This window comes from Ictidomys tridecemlineatus, chromosome 5 (genome assembly GCF_052094955.1).
Source record: "Ictidomys tridecemlineatus isolate mIctTri1 chromosome 5, mIctTri1.hap1, whole genome shotgun sequence".
Taxonomy (NCBI): domain Eukaryota; kingdom Metazoa; phylum Chordata; class Mammalia; order Rodentia; family Sciuridae; genus Ictidomys; species Ictidomys tridecemlineatus.
The window spans coordinates 169,287,110-169,310,684 of NC_135481.1; the positions used below are offsets into that span (position 1 = coordinate 169,287,110).

The following is a 23,575-nucleotide window of genomic DNA, read 5'->3' on the forward strand; positions in this document are numbered from 1 at the left end:
ATTTTCCCACAAAACGATGACAGCAGTACCTGTGTTGTGCCTTGCTGCCCCTGGCTGGGGCCTATCCTGCAGGAATCAATATGGGTTTTAAACCCCTTTGCCTCCTCATGAAGGAGCACCCTGACCATATAGCTCAGCCTCATCTGGCACAAGCACTCACTTCCAGTCTAGACGCAGCCTAAGAGAGGGGCTAATGCTAGGTTTCACCAGACTGAGCCTTGCATTTGTCATGGCTCTGCCCACGGTGAATCCTTTGATCTTGATCCTAGCAAACCACAGTCATCGACAAAGGTAGAATGGATTTCTGCTTCTGAAAAGCTTTGATGGAAATTCCCTTCCCTTCTGGTTCCCTCCCCAGCCCCTTTCTGCTCCTTTCGATTTACCTCCAACATTTAGCCCTAAATCCAGCTGTAAATCCTGCTTGAGAGAGGCTGCTGAGCCAGTGTGAGTCACGTGCCATCTTGTTTTGGATACCCAGGGCCATAGCTGACCCATTTGAGAAAGTACACGGTCATCTTTACTTAGTCAGGCATCTTAATCATAGATTCCAGGCTCAGCATTCTTCATTTAATTTTGTCTGAGAATGGGCTGGACTGTGATCTGATCCTCAGAGAGGGGCAATCATTTCTAAAGGGCAGATTGTTAGAAAAGTTTGCAATTAACAACAACAACAACAAATATATGCAGGCTCTTTGTGGTTATGGTGAAGGAATGTGCCGGCCATGCAGGCTACTGTCATCTCAGGGCTGTCTTCTAAAAGCAAGACCTATTCCCTGCCCTCTTCATAACATCATGTTCTTTTTGTCTCCTGTGGGAAGATAGAAAGTAACTCAAAACAGGTTTCCTTGGTTCATAGGTTTTAGGTGAGGGATGATGACCCTGGTAAATATGGACAAATCCATTAGAAATCATAGCATTTTGGAGGTGAGGTCTAGCCCTCTCATTTGCATCAAACCCCTACAAAGGGAAAAAGCTTGCAGAAGGTCCAAGTGTGTTCAGAACAGAATCTACCTGAACTTAGTACTTAAGATTCCCCAACTGGCACAGATGTGCTAAGCCAAAGGACCAAGCCTGTGGCAAAGATTCCTCAGGCAGGGAAAGCCTTAACCTCTTCATCCCAGTCCTGTAATTTCAGTTCATAAAGGTAGCTTTAAGGTTAGTTTTTCAATGTCCTTTCCTGTGGAGCATTGTGTTAGCTAAATCTTTAATTCAAATATAGAGTTCAAGTTTCTCAAGATTCTCCAAACAAGATGCATATTCACCTCTCTTCCCTCACATACACAGTTGAGAACCACCTGCCTCCCCTCTTTCCCAAAGCAAGAATGGGTATGTTGTGTTCAATATCCTCATTTTAGGAAAAAATAAAGATATCACAGTCTTCCCTTTGGGGCATTTTTTCACCCTTCTGCAAAGAGAGAAATAAACTTGCTTCGAGATCAAAATGTTTGCCAGAGAAGAAATTTAAGGGATTGATGGCAGATGGCTTTCTTTGGAGGGATAAAGTCTGCGGCATGGACTGCTTTTCTCAGAGCAGGCAATCAACAGAGCAGGGCAGAGAGAAGCTGGGCAAGGCAGGGTTTGACAGGTGCCTGGCTTTGGCTCCCACCAGCCAGGGCCATCATCAGCTCTACTCTCTTGGCTCTCTGGAACAACAAGTTGAGAGCCAACCGCTTTTGTGAACTTGACTCTGAAATTAGCACGCCTCTCTATTATACCAAGGCATCCCCAGCAGAGAGCAAGTCAGCTCCTGGCTGAAACCTTCCACAGCTCAGCCTAAAAGTTTGTTGAGGAAGGAATGATGCAGCAGCAACTAGGGAGAGTTCACGTAAAAGAGAAAGAAAAGATCATCTTGTCACTGGGCATGGTGACACACACCTGTAATCTCAGCAGCTCAGGAGACTGAAGCAGGAGGATCACAGGTTCAAAGCCAGCTTCAGCAGATTAGTGAGATATAAGTAACCTAGTGAGACCCTGTCTCAAAATTAACAAAAAAAAAAAAGGAAAAATTAAAAAGGAGCTGGAGATATTGCTCCGTGGTTAAGCACCCTCAGGTTCAATCCCTAGTGCCTAAATAAAGATCATCTTGTCACTTAATGCAGGGTTAAAAAAAAAAAAAAGACATTATCCTCATACCTGTCAAAGAGAGGCATCTCAGAACTATCAATGTCAAAGGCCCAGGGATCCACTCTCTCCTGTACCCACTATGCAGCTAGTAAATCAACAGGGGAAAGGCCATTCATCAGCCCAGTGTCAACATCATCTCTGACTTGGCCACTGTTTTGCATTGATCAGCATCCATGATTCCATATCATGCTTCTTGCTTGTTAATTGCTTCTGTTTTCCTGAATATTCTTCCAAGAATTGTTCCTAGTGTTTATATTTTTGAACTACTGATTATTGTTGCTTTTCCCCAGCTCCTCCACTATAATCAGATTCCTGGGGTGGGGGTGGGTGTCAATGTTCCTGTGGAACAGAATAAAAAGTGACTGGATCTTGGACCTTGACGCTGATGCCCCCCACCCCACTCCTCATTACCAAAAACCTTGGTGAAGAGACCATAATCCTAACTGGAACATAGATATCATCATTTTGCCTATGAAAGAGCTGGTTCCTCTTCCTTCAGAGAGCACAGTGCTGAGATTTTGGGTGTCAAAGTTACCCATCAATCAGAATGGCCACAATGCAAATTCTATTTGTATTTTACACAGGATACCCACTTCAGAACTTTACTTGCACAAGGCCTTGTAGTTGTAGTATGACTCTCTTACAAGAGTCCTACTAAATTAATTTATTAAAGCATTGCTAGTTTTCTTGATTTCTTGCAAATTCATCCATCAGCACTGTTTTCCCCTCAGAAAACTCTTTAAACAATAGCTTATTTGCAAGAGAAAATCTGATCACTGATAGAGGAAGTTTATGTCCTATGAAGAAGAGTTAAGCAAACGAATTTGTTTAGTTTCTCCCTCTTTTGAGACCTTCTTTCTTTCATGCTTATCTCTTTAGGGTTTTTTTGTTTATTTCACAAAATATCCAGATATTATGGTTTCTTTTGAAACTGCATCAAACAACATTAGGCATTACTTCTTCCCCAAACTTTTTTTTTATCATTATCAGCTGCTACTCTACACAAAATAAACACTTCTCATTTGTTTCCTCTGTTTCTACTCAAGTTTCTCTCTCTGTTTACCCCTACTTGCTTAGGTACCATTCTTTCTCCTCCCAATTCAGCCCTGCTTTCATCCAGCTAGGTCTTGCTTGCTTCCAAATTACCCTTTTCTTAGCACTTTACTCCTACAGAAATATTTAATTTGGCATTTTGTGGTTGAAATGATACAAAGAGGGCACAGAAGTAAAGTGACTTGGCCAAGGGCATACCACTAATAGGACTTAAACCTTTGAAAAGCTGCTAGATGCACCTTCTTCCTCTCTAGCCTATTCTGCCTGTGCCTCTTTAGTTCTCCCACAGCTCCACATCGGGCTTGGCCCTGTCACATGGCTTATTTGGATATCCTGAATTCCTCTGTAAAATAAGTGGGCTGCTTTAATGATTTCTAATGTTGCCTTCCAGTTCCTTCTTTCTGTGATGGACAGGACTGGTTAAGATCATTGACTCTGGCCAAGCCACTCAGGTTTTGTTCTATTGGAGGTAAACCTCCTTTGACAGTCCTCAAGCATCCAGGTAACTCCATTACACTGCTTCTCCTTGCACATACTTCTGTCTCTAGCCCTGGCTAAAACCCAGGCAACTCAGAAGTGGCAAACTGCTTAGAGGAAGGCCTTCCAAAGATCTTGGAAGTTTCAAGAAAGACTTTTGTGGTATTTCTGGCCCGGCCAGAATCAGGAAGTACAGGATCACTCACAAGAAAACTAGTTCTTGCATAATTTCCAACATCCCCCCTGCTTCCACTCCACCCTGAAGCCTTCCTCCAACCACACACTCCCACCCCTTCCCCAAACATGGGTTTCTGCAGAGTCAAAACTTTTGATAGTTCAGATAAGGTTCAAATGAGCTGCTGAACTCTTGAGGGCTGGAAGTGAACCTAGCATTTTGTTCTTTGCTCATCCCCAGTAATGAGTATACCAGGCTGTCTGTGTCAAGGTGGTTTGGGTCACATAGTGAAAATCGACATAATTGAAAGCATTAATCAACAAACAATTACATATAATGGCACAGAATGACTACTTATGAAACCTTACATGATTCTGACCAAGTCTGTTCACGGTAATCACAGGAGGCACACAATTGTATCACAGTTTTTTTTTTTTTTTTTTTAAAGAAATAAATGCTGGGGTTTCTTGTTTTGTTTCGTTGATTTGTTAAAAGCAAAAAGAAAGATGCTTTCAAAGGTGGGGATAAGAACAAGATGAATGCTTTGGAAGCCAATGAACTTCAAATTATCCCTCAAATGTAAAGAACATTCTAGTCATTTTTCTAGGTAGACTGGGACAGACAGAGAGCTTTGATACATTTCAACTGGATGTTGCTGCTTAGGTCATTCTTCAAAATGCTTCTCTTAGAAGATAGACTGACTTCATTACCCTTTAGTTGCTTTCAATCATCAGAACTTTGGGATTGATTTGGAAATACTTATTTTTCTCATGAACTTGGGAAGTTAGGGGAAGCAATTAGATCTTGTGATTTTTAAGGCTGCATTGAGGATAAGGTAAGAAAATATCATAAATTTTATTTCATGCTTTCTTGCCAATTGACAGAAATGTGCAGTCCATATGAATTCATATAACAAGGGTGGAATGTTGGAAAAACCAATAAAGATTTTGTGGTCTGACCTATAATAAATGTAGTTTGATTTAGAGTCTGTTTTTCACAACATGGCAAAATGAATCATAAAATAATGGGCCCTGAAACTCCTGCATTTTTTAACAATAGCCTGGGGACAGTTTACGGTGTAATGAATTGTAATTAACCCACCTTCAAAATCTTTTATGAGTATTTTGCCAATTAGCTCCGCATGCTTGCTAATGACTCATGGCTAGTGCATGTCTTCACAGAACCGGATTTTACAGCGCACATCACCCTGTTAACTCAGCACGGGTGTGCAGCGCGGGAAGGATGACACAGGTAGATTGGAACACCCTCAACAGCATCCCCATTTGCTCACCCACTGGACCCAGCCCTCATCCTCCAAGCCCAAGATAACCACAGTGGCTTGTGGTATCAGAGGGCTTGGGTTTCTGATGGATCGCAAGGAATGCTTCACTCCCCACAGACACATCTGCTGTTACTTAGCACTCACATATATAATGCTACTAATTGTGGAGCCATTTTGCTTTCTTTACTTTCGCACTCTAGTTAGCATTATTTTATCTTCGTGGTTCATGGATTTCTGCCACTGAAAACATAAGTCCACTCGAGAAAAAAAAATAAAACAACTACCACAGTGTCTCCTTACATTGCTTTGCTTTGGAAGTATAGCAAAACATGCTTCGTAGGATCCTAGTTCAAACCTTGCTAAGAGTTGACTTTTTCTTGTAAAAACCGAGTTTTCACTGGCCTGTGAGATAGCTGAAGGTACTATAGCAAGGAACTCGGGTCTGGCTTTAAACTCCATGCACTAAGTTAATTGCAGGCAAGGGCAAACTCTCAATTCTACAGCCGGACAAGCCCACACATTCTAAAGACAGCCCCAGATACCTAAGCAGAGGTTGGCAAAGGAGTTGTATTGTCATTTCAACTATCTATAAAGAATGTTAAGGATCTATAATATGAGTGTTTTTCAGCCAGCATGACAATATGCCATATGAAGACGTAGAGACTAATTTTCTGAAGTATAACAAAATAATGTTGTCCTTAGAGAAAACGAAACTACATAAGAATTACTTTACCAGACTGCATGCAAAAGTAAATGGTAGCTTTTAGGTTCTCACTTTTGCTGGGTGGTTCTAAAAGGTCAGAGAACTCTTGACAAGTGGAAAAACCTTTTCTAAAGGGCAGAGGGCAAGGAAGAAGGTGAGTGCCTCTGAGCACTCCACCCAGCTCCTAGTAGGTACTGCCTCAGCAGGAATGTTAATAGACACCCCACCTTCAATCAGGAACAGAGCATAGAAGAAGAGAGGATCCCACTGCAATACTTGGATCCTTCGCGATCCCTAGGTATGATCCTAGTGAGAAATTTCTCCTGTCACTGAGAGGTTTAGGAATATTCTTTTTACCTTCAAGGCCAGTTCTTGCATCCAAATGTGAAGAGCCAGATAATGGAAACATACTGCTCTCTTGTCAAAACTAACTAAATAAAAGTTGCTATAGGTCCAGGTGGAATAACATTTAATAAGCCCCTATCATACACAAAGAAGTGAACTAGGAGATTAGGTATTTCCTTCCTTGGATAAAGTCCTCATCTCTTTTATAAGGGTGACCCCCAAGCTACCCAGTAGTCCTATGACCAATGGCCTGAGGAGGGGTTGCGCTATGTCTGCTGTATCTCTAACGTTAGCCTGGTCCACGGCTGCTCTAATGTAGTCTGTGTGTCTCTTACCCTCTCCAATTTATGGATCAAGATTGACATCTTAATCAGACAAGTGACCATCTACCCGAGAAACTGATGAATGTCAGGGTGACTCAATTGGAGTGATGTCTCTTGAGTATTTTAATTAATTAAGAAACACACAGACTGTTATAAACTAATGACAATATAGAAATTTGAAAGCAGAGGAAATCAATTGAAGGAAGCCAGATAGAAGAAAAAGCTTCAGAAAGATACCAGTTAGGAAGAAAGACTGGGGCTCCTAATGTTTCTTCAGTTTCCTATTTTAGTTTCTGATGAATCCCAGCCAGACTTTCTGCCTTTGTGTAAGTTGGTGCATATTCCTTGGTTTAGAAATGATAGTGACGTTTTACTAGAACAGACTCTGTGGCTCATCAGAGGAAAAGGATCTGGAATCAGACACCGTGGGTCTGAAGCCCATCTCTGCCATGTACCAGCTCTGTAACCTTGGATAATCTATAACTCATTTTCCTTTTCAGCAAACTGGTGATTCTAACATTCCTCTGCCACAGGCTGTGAGGAATAATTCATGTAAAACACAGTGTTTAGTACAACTAAATGCTGGATAAATACTAGTCCTTGTTGCTATCGTTTGACTGGCAACAGATTTCTCTTTCTCTCTCAAAACTCTGCTTCGTTTTCTTCTGATACAACTCAAATTGAAAAAAAAAAATCAACCACCCCATTTGATACGGAGCATTCTTTAGATAAAAATACCCTGTGGTTTCCACATGCACATCTCCTACTACCACTCAAATAAATCAGCCAACTGATAATCACATGAAGATATCACTCAAACCATTAACTCTATGTGAACCCTATTTATCTATATCATAGGCTTTGAGACAAAACAAAACCAGAACAGAGTCGGATCTGCATACCCCATTGTTTTACATCAACATTTGCAAAGCAGCTGGTCTGGTTTAGGGATTAATTGCCTGCTTTTGGAATAAAATAAAATTAATTACTAAATTGCACCTGAACTATTCCCTAGATTTTGTAGGATTAAGATTATTGCAGAGGAAATAAGATTAACTTTAATCCAGTATTCTTTTTTACTTGAGTCACAGTAAAGCACATAAGCAAGATCATGCCTTTTGCTATCACTTGAATTTAAGCATGTACTTGCCACGTTCATTCAGAGTGTTAACCACTATCCTTGCCACTGGGTATTTTATCAATTTTATTTGAGTCTGAGCTATCTGTTCCACTAGGTTATCAATCCAGTTTTGTTCTCAGTGGAGTTTTTATAAAAATTGGTTTATTAAAAAAAAATTTTAATAAAAAAACATTGGTAGAATTCTACAGTAAGATTACATCATCAATATTTTCCCATCCAATACCCAGAGCTAATACTGGAATTTGAGTTTGTATTTAAAAGGTTCCCTCTGGTTTAGATTAACACATACTTACTAGTACTTTGATATGCAAGATAATTCATCCTTAGATTCAGAATGCTAACATCTTCTTTGAACTACTTCAATGACGGGAGTTTCTCATCTATCCTGATATTCAGATATTTCGTTTTCCTTTGGTCCTAGTTTAACTTCTTTATTGTGATGGAGTTTCATTTTTATTTCCCTGCATTGTGCCTTTAGGGGAAATGACAGAAGACACAGTTGACCTGCCTTTCTAAAACCACTGGGAAGAATGCAGGAGGGGCTTGTGGGGTGAAGAGAGGGAAGGAATGGGAAGGGCTGCTCAGTGGTGCTGTTGTTATGGGAGAAGAGATGACATCAAGCTCAACAATTGATACTTATTATTCTGAAGTACGTAAAAAACCTTAATAAAAACACACAGATCTTTCCAGTTTAGAAATGCAAGACTAGTCTCAGGAATGAGGCTTAAGAGCCAGCTAACTTTTTCTAAGTATGAAAAAATATTCAAGACTGAATATAATCCTTTACTTTTGGTCAATGATGATATAGATACGTACATATCCAGGGTATATGAAAAGGGAAATTTATTTTTACCTCCAAAATATTAAATTATATTTGATTTCTCCTATTTTAGTGCCCCTCTGTATTCTATTCTTTTACATGAGGTTTGCATTAATGCAGTCTTTTAAAGGTACATTCCTTTATATTATGTACTTCCACTTTATGTGACTTTGTTCAGAACACACTATATAATCACACTGTATAAATAATAAATAACCATATAATCATAAACTGATTCTTATGAATGAAATTGGGCTTAATATAATGCTATGTGCACTATAACTCAAAGGATATAGACCTTGACCCAGCCCTCCAGCAGCTTTCAGCCAAAAACCACTCAGTGCATTAGATTTGCAAACAGGAGAGAAACTTAAAACCAGTTCAGCAAAGGTCAGTGAGGTCTTCCCATCATTTACAGGTCAAGAGGGGGTGTAATTAGAGGGAAGAGATAAGACTGAGTATGTAATTTGGATGGAGATGAGAGAGTAGATATGAGATTCCTATGTAGGTAGTGATTGTATTGGAGCACATTTTACCATTCCAGTGGAATATTTTTATTTCTTTTATTTGATGGAGTTTATTTAGCGGATGCCACATGCACAGGGGTGTTCAGGGATTAAAGCAAGTATCTATCAGACTCACACCCTATGTACTATGCACTTTCATAGGAAAGATGAGGATAACTCACATAAAACAGTCCTGTAAAGCTTTAGAACTGAAAACATTGCACGGGGTCATGCCCTGTTGATCTAATAATGGTATAAAGACAAATGTAGTAAGTAGCTTAAATGCAAAAGTAAAAAATACAGAAATAAGGGTAATATGACTTGTATCTTTACATGATTTGGTGAGATCAAGATGTGACCCTTAAAAGAGGGGTACCTTCCCCAAAAAGGAAGAATTGAATCTTGACTTGTCAAAGTTAGGGACAAAGAGTTTTCCAGATCAAAGAATGATGTATTGTCATCTAAGCAACATTTTAATAAAGGCTTTCAAGTGCAACCCACCTAAAAGCTCCAGAACGAGGAGGAATGGCCTTGACCATTGCTGTACACTTCATACTTTTTGAGGAAATGTGGCTAATCTATAACTCTGAACACGATGTTTGTCTCTCTGGAGCCCTTCACCTGCCCCTGCCCTGCCTAGGTAGCAGTTATGAGGAATGAGAAGCACTGAATGTAGATAAAGTCCCAGAGGTAAATTTGAGTGATTCTGTTCCTAGAAACTAAGACAAATTTAGGGGTTGTAAAAGTAGAATGCGGCTTACAGCATTTTTTCAAGGGCTTGACATAACAGTCTTTTTTCATGTATGGCTTAATGTTCAAAGTTCAATATGTAAACCTCCAAATATTAGGGAAGCAAAATCAAAAAAAAATATCTAAATACAGGTAAGGGAACTGCCAAGAGAATTATGAATAAATGGAGCTGTGGTTAAACCTGACCTGAAACCCATCCTAACTTTAACCCTTTTGATACCATGACCCCAAAAAACATTTCTATCATTTAGGAATTATATCTTCAACTACTTGCAATTTTAAAATGTCATTTCTATCTGTAAAAAGCTTCTATGATTCCAATTTGGAAATTGCAAAAACTGTCAAACATTTACAAACACTTTAGAAGAATTTTTAAAATTTCTTATCCAAATGTTTAAATAGGCAGTTAAAAATGTGACAACTCTCAAAAACATTGATAATGAAAAATGATGAGCAATATGGTGCCAGAATACAGAAGGAACTGTTACTAAGGAGAACGTTATCATGGAAAACCAAATTAGCATTTACACAAAACCGAGGGCATCTGTACTAGATGGAAGAAAAGATTGTTAGTTAAAAGTTAAGTGCAAACAGAAGATAGAGAGAAAAATTAAACAGAATGAAGCCAAAAAGTATAGGGCAGAATGAAAAAGGAGAGTATCAAGAAAAAAACAAAACTGAAAGAATAAAGGAATATGATGGTTTGGGGTTTTGTTTTAAATGAGATGAATAAAACCTATACTGGAAAGATGGAATGATTAAAATGCAAACGTGATGTTCTGAAAAACTGAATTGGTGACAAGCAGTTAAAGTAACCACATCACCTCTGATTGCCCAGGACTTTCCCACTTTGGGCACTAACAATTCCATGCATCTGACAGCCAGTCAATATGGAGCAAACTGGGACAAATTACTTCAACGTCGAGGGCAAGAAAAAAAGAAATGAAAAGTGACTAAGGAAACACAATCCAACCAGTAGTATATAAAACGTATCTCTCAATGGAAAAGTTCATTAAAAAATGAAACCTAAGAAATCACAAGCATTCAAAGTATGTTTGGGCTGTATGTGATACAGGGGGCCAACTAAACCAATTTTTAAAAGTTCACAATATGTAGTAAAAAGAAACTGAGGTATTTGGCACATCCTGGCAAATTTCTGATTTATAAAATAAATAATAGTGTCAAATAAATTCCTAGGCAAAAGGAAAAGCTCAGTGCATTAATTTTGTAGTGATCCAGAAAGCAGAAATAAATAGTAAAATGGATTCTTTTTAATTGTAGATTCTCTTAATAAAGATCAAACCTTGAAGATTCCAATGGAGGACAAAAAAAGAAAACACACTAAAATGAGAAATGAGAGCACAGAATAACTGAGAGAGAAGATTTAAAATGTAAGAGAGAATGCACACTGCCACAAGGAAAACTTGAAAATATTTGTATAGTAAAAGTTTTTGAGGAGGTAAAATATTTTGGCAATGGAAGAGAAACAATGAGAATAAATATGAGAGGTTATTCAAGACTTGTTTTCAAAATATGGTTCTAATGAGATAATTCACTGGTAGGTTCAGTTATATAATTATACAGACAGATAATCCCTATCCTACATCAACTGTTCAAAAATATTCAAAGCTATTCACTTCATGTCACGTTGCTAACAGAACAATGATATGTATTTGGGTTAAAGCCCCAAATACACCAACCTCACTTAAGAATACAGACCCAGGATTAATTAATTAATTAATTAATTAATTAATTAATTAATTAATAGAGCTACAGACTATTCCAGCTAACTAAAATCCAGCAGAGACAGGCAAAGTGCAGAGTGGATGCCTATGGCCCTTCGGGACATGCCTACCTCTTCCTCTGAAATGAAACTCCAAGTGGTTAAATGCCAGCCCACCATATTTTTATGAGCTGATCCCTATTTTTTTTACCTTGGTTGATTATATCAGGATGGAGAGTAGAAGCAAATTAGATTTCTCCCTTGAATATCAAACTGATGAGGCACATGGACTTAGAATTTGGGGCTGAAACGTTTTAGTAACAGCATTCTAGAAAGTAGGTCTCTCCCTCTAAGGTCCTTGCACTTTGACTATTGATCTTCCTTTGTGTTCTGCTCCTGGGGTTGTCCACAAGTCTGTTTACTGATCTTTGCTCTGAATCATGGTGGTCTGACCCCTATGGACTGTCTCCCAAGCTTCCAAAATACTCTTTTGGGGGGTTTAACCAATTGCACACACGAAGTTAAGAATAGAGGGGATGGTAATGGGCAGACCAAGGTATTTAGCCCTATCCTAACTTAATCTTCCTCCCTTCGATGACATTCTGAATAGCGGCTCTATCTCCTCCATGATTTCAGTTCCTATCAGGAAATTCCACCATGCTTCTGGCTTCCAACTGGTGAACCTGGTTCCTGAGTTCTGATAATATCTTTATTCTCTTTATTCCTCAAACAAACAGGGTAGTAATAGCGTCCTGTGGTTGCTAATATTGTGGTTACCACAATATACAAAGTTCAATTCCTCAGATCCTTCCATCACTGGTATAACTAATTCTTTATCATTGATGTGTGAATTTGAATTTTGTAAGCAACAGGTAGTAATAGATGTAAGATCTTTGAAACTTCTAGTATAATGATGTATTCCAAAGGCCATGAGTTGTTTTATTATGGACTTCTAAAGAATACACACACAGACACAGACACACACACACACACACACACACACACACACACACTCCAACTTAAATAAATTTAAGGAAATATATATATTTTATTCTGTGTTCTACTTAAATTTCAAATGATTTGAATTTGGCATTCTCTGTCAATGTCAGAAGGCAAAGAGTCCCTAACTGCAGGTAAGCTCCAAAATCCATCAGGTAACTCTGAATTCACTGTGATAACATTAATGACACACTTGTAAAACAAAGGTGTTTGATTAAGAAGCTTATAAAATCTCATTAATAGTTGGATTAAATTGAATGGGAAGCAGACAGGATAAAAGGTGGGTGGGAAAGAGAGATTTCTAATTTCCTGAGCAATTTTCCTTAAATATTTGGACCCAACATTATCAAACATATTTTTCATATTTCCTGATTGTTGTTATAGGGTCTACTGTGACTTACTTAATGGATTTCTATATTTGTTGTGAACTCTAAACATTAACTATTACTATGTTGGAAGTAATAGATTCCAATTTAAATTAAGGAAATATATTTGACACTTGCTAAACTTGCTATGGAATCAAAGTGATTCAGTTGGAAAAAAGAAATCCCTTTATTTATTATGAGTATAATTTCTGCAATGCTGTTCTTTTGGTGGTGATTTGCTTTCATAATTTCTTCATATTTTTCATGACTAAGCTCAAAAATCAGCTACTCTTAGTAGCTACTCTTTACCCTCCCATTGTTTATAAAAGTAATGTTTTCCTCTCAAAATGACTAGAGTATTTTAATATTACCTCTGCCAACAGAATGACTACCAGCTCTGCTGTGATTGTTGCTCCTGATCATTTCTCATCGAGGATTTCTTTTTTTAACTTGGCCATAGATTCTGATCTTGACACATACCCTCTTTCAATCCTCAACTCCTCTCTATGAAGCTTTAATGTTCTCATTTTACACATTAGGAAACTGAGTCATGAGAAGATATGTCTGTCTCACTAAAGTCATATTTTCATTGCACCTTTCTGCTTCCCACAGGTATTCATTCAAATACTTCATTATGCATTTATTTATTCATTCATTTATCACAATGCTTATCTATAACTACTCTGCTTTGCCTCCTGTCACTCTTCCTGTGTTTTCCTCTGAGTACACTGTTCTATTGGCTTACCCTAGAATAGTCCGTCACATTCCCATTTCTGGGTCTTTGCACATGCTCTTTCCACCTCTAAGATCCTCCACGACTTTGACCTTCTTATATTAACCTTTACCTTTCTCTGCTTTTTTTTTCTATTATGGGTTCTCTTTACTCACATGATGCTATTATAAACAGTCATTCCTCTAGGAAATACTAGACGCCTGCTACATACCAGGAACTCATGATAGACTAACTAGAGATAGAACATAAAGGTGGGCATGACCCTGCCCACATGGAGCTTACATTCATCATGGAATACCATGTAGTATGAGAAGTGTTATAATAAAAGGAAGGTCATAAGGCTGTGTGGGAAGGCAGAATGGAGGCTAAATCCATAAAGGTGGAAAAGTTTCAGTGATGGATCAAATAATTCACCTGGAAGAGGAGGAGGTCATGAAATACTAATACAGAAGCAGGAAAGTAGGGGACAGAGAAGGAAGCCAGGAAACGGTCATCATTGAGAAAGTCATGACTACAAGCAAATAGAGAGCTTTATCCTCTGAAAAAGTCCTAAGAGATGATAGATGCACATCAGAGTCATTTCACTGGTGGGAAGAAAGATATGGAGTTATTATACATCATTATAATTAGGAATTTGTTGAGGGTAACTTCCAGGGGCAGGTGGAGAGAAGGTTAATTTCTGAGCATTTCGAGTATGTTCCACTTGTGAGCTAAGTAGGGGCTGAGGGCAAAAGAAAGCCCTCAGGCAAAGAGTCACAGGTGCTTGCAGTTAGGAGCCCCTTGATTTGGTCATGCATGAAAATGGTGAGTGCCAGAGTATATGGGAGGGGTATTAACTACCTCTGCTGCTAAGTCTTACAATCAAAAACATTCACCACTGTGCATGTAAAATGTATGATAATAAAATGGTATGACTAGTTTGGGTAACCATTGGGCATTATCCAGTAAAATTGAAGACATACATATACATGACCTGCATTCAACTCTCCTTTATTTAACCAAAACAAGTTAGTTTGTATGAAACAGAAAAAAATGTTTAAATATCCCCATAACTGCAATATCCCCAAACCAGAAAAAGTGCAAAAGTTCACCAAGAGTAGAATGAAGATATAAACTGTGTTCACAAAACACACTAAAACACATAAATACATCAGACCTAGAAGCAAGAGGACCCACCTGAGAAAGTAGAATTGGTATCACTACAAAAAGCAGAGAAAGAAAGGGAGAAAATCCCAAACATCTTCAATTTGTCACCTGATTATATCTCTAAGAGTAATACATCCACAAAATAAAAGCCAGCAGTCATGAAAGGGCACCACTTTGATACAGTAGGGAGTTCTTGAAGATGAGAAATCAAACTGTCTAATCAAAAGTCACTGGAAACAATGAAGATCAGGTTAGATATTGCAGAAAACCAAATAAATTGGAAGAAATCTTGGGATATTTTCCTATAACAAAAAGGGAAGGATAAAGAAACGGAAACCAGAAAAGAAAAAGAAAAAATTAATTCCGAATAGCATAAATAATGAACAAGAATTATTTCTCAGACATTCAGATCATTCCATTTCTCAAATCAAATAGTCACAACAGGTGGATTATTTTTGTCTCTTCAAAAAAAAAAAAAGATTTATGTAAAATTTCATACATCTTCAATGTGAAGAAAAGGAAATGCAAATACATTCCAAAACATTTGAAAGGAAAGAATTTATGTTTGCAAAGCCCACTCTTTGCCTGTGATGAGTTATTTTGTCAGTCTACTCAGATGTTCACATACCCATTAAATCTCAAATGTAAATGCATACCTTGTTCAGAGACAGACTTCTTAAGTAGGACATGAAAATGTTCTCGCCCCTGAGAAAAAAAAATCCCCCAAAGAAATTACAACAGCATAGACAGTAGTTATAACTACTATTATAAAATTTTGTAGAATTTTATATGAATGGAATCATAAATGTGTTTTCTCTTTCATCTGTTTTCATTCAGCAAAATGGCATTGGGATTCATACAGGTGGTTTTATATAGAGTTTATTCCTTGTATTGATGAATAGTATGCCATTCTAGATTAAATACTTAAACAATTCGAACTTTAAAAAAAAAGTATCATGAAACAGCAGGTAAACAAAAGCCAATAGTGAAGAATTGTATATTCTGTTAAAATTTAAAATATAGTATCACAGCAAGTACCAGGCTTATAATAGGAATTTAATAAATACTTACTAAATGAATTAAAAAAATTTCCATCTAAGAAACATGCACATTAGAGTCATGAACATGGAATCCCCTGAGCCCTTTCAGAAATCTGAATAGCCTCAAGGAATTTATGTCCAAACCATTTCTCTCTTTCATTAGTAAAGACCTGGCTACACTAAGCAAACTGATTTAATCAGTGGCCACCTAAGTTGATGAATCTAATCACAATGAAAAAAGAGCTATAGCATCCTCTGCTAGAGTTTTGCTCTCAGTTCCATTAATAAACATTCTTTCCCTGTCATTTGCCTATCAAGGGTGTGTTTGTTCAATTAAGTTGCATTTGCCTCTTCCATATTATAATATGTATAATATACCACAATGAAACCCACTGTTCTATATAACTAATATTCACCAATACAAAAAAAAAAACTTGCAAACAAATTAACTAGAATCCATTAAGGCCCACTGTGTGCAGGCAATTTACATATATCATGTCATTCAAGAAAGTATATTTACTTCATCTCATCTATTTGGAGTGAATAAATAATTGAGTTAATTTATAAAAATCCCATTTCTGAGAAATTACTCAGGAATGTATACATTAGAAAGTAGATGGTGACTATTATTATTATTATTTTCATTTTTACTATTACTCAGAATATTCATTATCTATTTCTGCATAACCATATTATCACAAACTGAGCAGCTTAAGACAATGATTACCTAGAATCTCAGTTTCTGCTGGTTAGAAATCCATGGCTTAACTTGGTCCTCTGCAAGTTTACAATCAGCTTGGCAGCTGGGGCTGTGTTCTCATGTCAGGTGTGACTGGGGAAGGGTGTGCTTTTAGGCTCACCTGTTGTTGGATTTCAGTTGCCTGTGGGCTATCTGAAGGCATCATTTTCTTGCTGGCTATTGGCCAATGGCTGGCCTCAGTTCTTTGACGTGTGCAGCTTTCTCCAATAACTGCCAATTTCATCAAGCCCAGAAAGGAAGTGAGTTAACAAGAGTCAGCAAACAAGAAAGAACACAATACAATCTAATGTCACAAAATCATAGAAGTGACAAACCATCATCTTTGCTATATTTTTTAAGTAGTTAAACATAATACCTTTATTTTTATTTATTTTTATGTGGTGCTGAGGATCCAACCCAGGGCCTCACACCTGCTAGATGAGCACTCTACTGCTGAGCCACAACCCCAGCCCATCTATATTCTATTGGTCTGTAGCAAATCACAATTTCTGCCTACACTTAAGGAAAGAGAATCAAAGATGAGCAAGGATGGCAAGGGATAGGGCTAATTGGACCCATCTTAAGAGTCTGTTTGCCACACTCAGTATGTGATGGATACTCACCAACCACCATATTTACCCTCCTAAAGATAGTGCCTAATGGAACACAGAGAGAAGAAATCCACTCAACACAGCTGGCTATTATGAACATTTCCAAGGACAGAGTGTATCCCTGAATGACCTCACTTTGAAAGCTCCTCACAAGTCCTGACGACTCTACATGAAGGCATAATTCATCCAGGGCTGTAGGACTGACAACAGCATCTCTGATATTCAAGGTTTATATCTTGAGATACTTTGAGATACAGTGTCATTTCATTGATTTTCACAATAGCTATGTACAGTACATAAGGTGATAAGTATTAATCCAAAAGATTAATAAACAGGATAAAGTAACTGGCTTAACATCACACAGCTACCTGAGTCTCTGGGTGGGGATTGCCCTTGTCTGAGAAAATCCTCCAACCAAAGGACTCAACTCCTCCCCAGGGCAGCCAGCATCCAACAACTGGTCTACACAAGGGGTACAAAGGCTTCAAATAATATATATTATTAGACAAGAAATTGCCAGATAAAAGTATAAGAACTCTTTTCAACTATGTAAGTATATGACTGGAAAAGTATATACATTTTTCCATTTAGAGAAATTGCCCACAGTAATGGTCTTGAGATTTTTCTTACCTGCTGGGACTTGCTATCATCTTTATGGTGTTGTAAAAGTAAAACAGGTACAGGAAATGTAAATTAGCTATGAACATTTTTAATTGGCAGATTTCTGCAAAACCAGATGGTCATTTGCACAGGACTCTCCTCATCTCACAAGTAAAATGTTCTGATATGTTTTTATTATTTTGTTTATTTATTCATTCATTCACTCCCACACTCATTCATTAATTTATTTACTTTTGGTCAGTTTTTTTTTTTAATAATTTCTAACTGCTCTAAAGTCAATACTTTCCCCTACATACCATATATTGCATCCATGAGTAAATGCATCTGCTCCCTAGAGCCTTGGTTTTCTTGTCTATAAAATGAGAGTGACACTACCTAATAAAGGCACTGCAAAGAGTTAATAGATAGAAAGCACCCAGTATAAATATTATAGCAACAAAATAATGCCTATTTTTATTTCTCCTTTTCAAAACCTCAACCATAGAATAAAATTTTAATTACTGCAGTTACTTCTTAATAATTCAGTCTCCTTTGTATAGAATAATAAGTTTATGCTGTCCTGGACAATTATCAGTGGCTTTTTCTATTTTATTCCAAAATTCCCTGATTTCAATGATAAAACATAGAGAAACTCCACCTATGATCTAGGTAGAGAACTTTCTACAGGTATGTTTCACACTTAAATTATTATGACTATTTAGGTGGGGCAGTTTGTAGAAAATCAAGATATAAGTAGAGGAAAAGCATATTGTCCAATAACTTTCCTTGTTCCAGGTGACAAGTCAGAGGCCACTGGGGATTTTTCTCTTATTTCTGAGAAAGGATAACACATAGAGTAAGAGGAGATGAGAAAGATCAAGAAATTTTGGAGAAGACATGATAAACCCTTTTAAAAATATTTTTTTCTTACACTCTATTTTTATCTTATACATGCTAACAGTCTCTCCCAAGTTCTTATTAGTAAAGAGTGGAGCTCTCATACTCAGTAATTTTTTGACACCTTTGCAATGAGTTTTGAGCTTTATGGTGTGAAAGAAAAAGCAAATTAGGATAAACAAGACCTTATTCTGAATTATTTTGGTGTATACTTCAAGTATTCTTGAATTTATTATCTAATAAATTGATGAAATTTCCAAAGGGATTGAAATAAAAACAAAAACAATTATATTTGAATTATGGAGAACAGACTCCAAAATGAAGACACAGAATCAAGCCATGAACCATAGAAGGAAAAAAAAAATGCTTTAGGTCAAAATGTAAAAGTTCACACCTCAAAAGAAAAAAAGGGGGAACTAAGAAATCATTTCTCCTCCTTATGAGAAAGAATAACAATCACACCACACAGAAAACTGGGAATGTATCTGATCTATAGATGGACAGATGCATCTTCATTAAAGTTCATCTGTCTTGGGGAGTAGAGCCTGGGGGAGTAGAAGGGATTCCCTGTCCTTCTCTTTCCTTTCTTTTTCTTTTCTGATCTAATCTTTTCTTTCTGTCCCTCCTCTTTTCTCTCCTTTTAATCTTCTTTAAACATCAAGTTAAGGAATCAGTCAGTCTGTATGAGAATCATAAATAGGGCCAAAGAAAACTGTACCTGTACTGATTTATAATACAGCCTGAAACAAATCCCCAAACCAAGAAACCTTACTCTTGAGGACCATGGGATTTCAGATGAGCTTTCAAGAGAATCTATAAAATCTATCCCTAATAAGAAAGAGTCCAGATGTGTTAGTCAACTCTTCATCACTGTATTAAAAAAGAGAGAGAGAGAAAAAAAAAAAAAAACATTTTCAAGGAGAAGAGCTTCTTGTGGCTCGTGGTTTCAGAGGTTTCAGTCCATGGTCGCTTGGCCCAGATTCTTTAGGCCCTTGGCAAGGCAATGCATAATAGCAGAAGGAGGCGGAGATAGAGGAAAGCTGTACACCTCATGGCAGCAGAGGAGCAAAGAGGGAAAGGGTTCAAGGACAAGACATACAGTCAAGGAGGCCCCCAGTGACCTACTTCTGCAACTAAGCCCCTCCTCCCAAAGAACCACCAGCTGGAGACGAATCCTTCAACACATGAACCTTTGTAGGACATACCATATTCAAACTCTAATACTAGATAAGTAGCACTTTGCTCTTTTAAGGGGTGTGTGAAGGGTGAGCAGATGTTGAAGAAGAGTCAGCTAAAATTATTTGATTTCTACTTATTCCCTAACTAAACCTGTTCCATCCTTTCCCTTTGTGATGATAATAAAAAAGTATTTATTATCTAACTCTCGGCAAAAGCAAAAACAAAACAATAAACAAAAAAAAAAGTATGAGGTAGGGGCTTCCTGATATGTTCCTTACAAGTAGAAGACGTCTAAAACTACAAGTAACCGGTTCTTGATTTCAAGGGGAGGGTGGCATGTGACTGCTGGACAACTTCACCTTGGAGCATTTTAATTAGATGAATCCTGCATAAATGATAGATGACTTCCTGACCAACCACTTGACTCACAAATATGGGATTCTTAGGACATCAATGGAATTATGGGAAAGCACATGTCTGTTGTATATAAGGGTAATATTACCCTGGTACTACTGTTAATGCTTTATATACATTGATTTGTTTCACCCACTTCCCTTGGGATGGGTGAAATTATTATCCCACTTTATAGATGAGCCAACTGAGCTCCAACAGTTGAAATAACTTGCCTGAGGTTATATAAGCTCATAAGTGGGAGAGCAGGAATTTGAGCTCAGGCAGTCTATTTTCAAGGTACATTTTCCCCACCTTATATTCTGCCTGTACATCTGTCCCACGTACAATTAATTGCACAAATCTTGGCACTATGTATACTCCCAGGGCTATTTGAAGAAATGCTGCCATTTTCTTTCTGCTTTTGATGATAGAAGATGGCCACCTTGAAACTAAACATCTAAGGTACTTGGTACATAGAAGAATAAAGTGAGTCTTTGTGTATAAGGTAAGAAAGATGATTGAGTTTGAAATTTTAAATAACATTTGGATAAGGGTGTGATAGCCTGACATTTAATTTCGCTTCTGATGGAAGAGTATAGTGCTCACTACAGACATATAAAAACGGAGGGCAGAATGACAAGTTTGAGTGTTGGCAATTCCTATTTCGAGATGGATTGAGATCTGCAGTCAGTATCATATCCAATTTATGAAAACAATCTTTCAGTTATATTTCGAACATCCTAGTGAAAAGAATCAAAAAGAGAATGCTCAGTTCAGGCATTTGATTTTTACTAGATCAGAATAAATGTCACTGCAGTGTGTATCCATTTTATTGATGACAGCTATGCCTACTTGTTTAGTTCTTCAACTCTTCATTCACTTGAGTTTTGACTCAAAGCTTGAGATGGAACAAGTGTTTAATTAGCTTTGATATAAAATTCACACAAGATGAGACTTTCTAGAATGTCATTTTTTTGAGTGTCTATCCATAATTTAAGCACAATTAGTACACTTGAAAAGACTCACAAACTTGATTTTTAATCACTTTGGGCCAAGTTTCAAGGTCTTGGTGAAGCCTAATGCCAAGTTCCTCTTACCCAGTCTTAGGTCATATTACAAAGCTACCCAAAGTTTTGGTATCTAGGCTCCTCCCATCCCACCCCCAAAGCAAATAGCTGTGAAAAAGCATCAGCTCTTGAGAGGTGGGACTGACATTCCCTCCCAGGTGTCAGGGAACCAGCACCTCTGAGCCACTTATGATTTACAAGGGTAATGGAAGAGGAATTCTGTAACAATGATGAGTGGATTTTCACAACCCCCTTTGAAAGGGTGATCATATTGATTCTGTTCTTGTGATCAGATACAAAAACATCCAGCTTCTCCACAATTTGCAACTCAACAAAATTTCATTTTAGGAAGACAATAGCAAATTCAATTAGAAACTCAGAGCTCTGATGGATCAATGAGATCATGAACAATTAGCCCTAATTGGTACTTCTCCGGAGGTACATTCTTCACCTGCAGTCAAGGGCTCTTCAGAGAGGTGTAAAATTCTTTTCTTGACTTTGAAAACATCAAAGCAATTTCTTCTAACCTGAGTTTTATAGCCAGTCCCAACCTGGTGGCCAAAACTTCAACACCAATAAGAATTAAGAATTATTTCTAGAAATAAAGAAAAGAAAGAAATCCCATCTAAAAGAGCCCATGGTGATGCTGAACACGATATCTATCCACATTTAACCTGGAGAGTGTAAGTCTCACTGCTAAATGTCCACCAAGAAATATCGAGCTTGCAACTCAGTTTGCAATGATGATTTTGTAGGCAATTCAAGCAACCATGGGGAATAACTAAATACAGCATTTTAATCATCAAAAACATCAGATTCCCCTAGTAACCCCCCCCAAAAAAAAATTCACACTACAGGGACATAATTTGCAAAGATAATTTTAGAAAGAAAATTGTTAGTAATATCTTGTCCCTTACAGCTGGAGCAGAAATATAGCTTTATGTATGGCCCTTTTAGACAATCAGACATCTAAGACTCTTTAAGAAATAATTGGAAGAGACAGATACATTTTTAAAGAGCCACACATAATTGAGAAAGATCAAAGTGATAAACTGAAGTCCATTTAGTAAGCAAAATGTCAAGTAAAGAAGTTGTCGTATGACCTGGGATTCAGATCCAGGTTTTAGACTCAGATAAATATCTAGGCAGGACCTAAACACTCTTTAATTCAACCACACTGAGACTTGGTGTTTGCATCTGTCAATGAAGAAGTTGTTAGAGGGATCTTGAATGGCCCCTCCAAATCAAAGAGACTGATGTTAGGGCATTAGAAAGCACTATAGGAGGTTTACCTAAGGCCAAGTTTTCTAAAAGGCCTCTTCCTTGCACTGCCAGAAACAAAATATGAAATTGAATGTTTCTATTTTTATGCTAAAATGGAAACAGAGGTGGGAAGGATACAAGGAATCCATCACGCAAAAGAAACAGTTTTTGTTTTAAATTTCAAACCCAATAGAAATTCTAGCCCTCCAAGGATATTATGAGGCTGTAACCTTAGCCCTCTACTTACCTGACCTTTAGCAGCAGGGAATAAGCAGCAGCAAATAGGCCTTGGAAGTCTACTTCCTAAATCAGTCTCATTCCCTCCAACTTCTGCCCTTTCTGTGAATTATTACACCACCTGGCACCAGGAATATTATTGACTCTGGAGCAGAGAGCTTAATTTTGCAATAAATTTTACAGATTGCTAACTGAAAAACAAGAACAAAAACGAACTACTAGGTAGTTGAAACCGCTGACTCTCGCTGCTCCTTCCTGCCCCTGGGTAATTTATGGCAGCAGAGCTGGGCTCCCACACTGCGGCTGCCACTTTGGCGTGGCTGCTCTGCTCACCACGCGTGGGGCAGCAGGCCAAGAAGGAAGCCATGCTGCCTTGTCGCTGGATTTCAGACCACACTGCGCATGCTGGAATTCCCACAACCACCCCTGCAGCCTCGGCTCCTGGGACAGCAGGGGTTAAGAGTCCATGGGAAACTTGGGCATATTCATGATGTTTGATGGAGAAGAGAGAGGGAAATGCTTTGCAATATTCATTCTATCTTGTCTTTTTCATTTAAGATACATTTGTGGAACTTTTATTGTATGATAAGCACTGGCTTAATGTGCAGGAGCTACAAGGAAAAAAAATGTTGAAGACATGATATGTAATTGCATCAGTTGTTGGTGTAACAAACCAGACCCAAACTTAATGCATGTGAATTCAGCTATTGTGTAAGCTAGGGGCTGACGAGTCTGAGATGGCTTTATTAGGATGATCTGGTTCTGTGCCAGGTAACCTCTCTTCCTCCAGCAGATTAGCCCAGACACGTCTGCTGATGGTGGCAGGAGTCTTTAAAAAGTTAAAATGTACCAGCACTTTGAAGCTTCTGCTGAGATCAAGTTTG

The 23,575-nt window shown here is 37.9% G+C and overlaps 1 long non-coding RNA gene across 3 annotated transcripts in view; it reads right to left on the minus strand.

Annotated features, from left to right (window-relative positions):
- LOC120886901 (uncharacterized) overlaps window positions 1-23,074 on the minus strand; it is a 44,848-nt gene extending 21,774 nt beyond the window's left edge. Inside the window, exons 1-3 of one of the 3 annotated variants that reach the window (XR_013439558.1) lie at window positions 22,702-23,074; window positions 16,566-16,675; window positions 15,322-15,370 (exon numbers count right to left, since the gene is read on the minus strand). This is a non-coding gene — a long non-coding RNA (uncharacterized LOC120886901). The remainder of the gene's footprint in view (window positions 1-15,321; window positions 15,371-16,565; window positions 16,676-22,701) is intronic. The other 2 variants (XR_013439557.1, XR_013439559.1) reach the window with 2 other exon arrangements.
- Window positions 23,075-23,575: the final 501 nt, after the last annotated feature.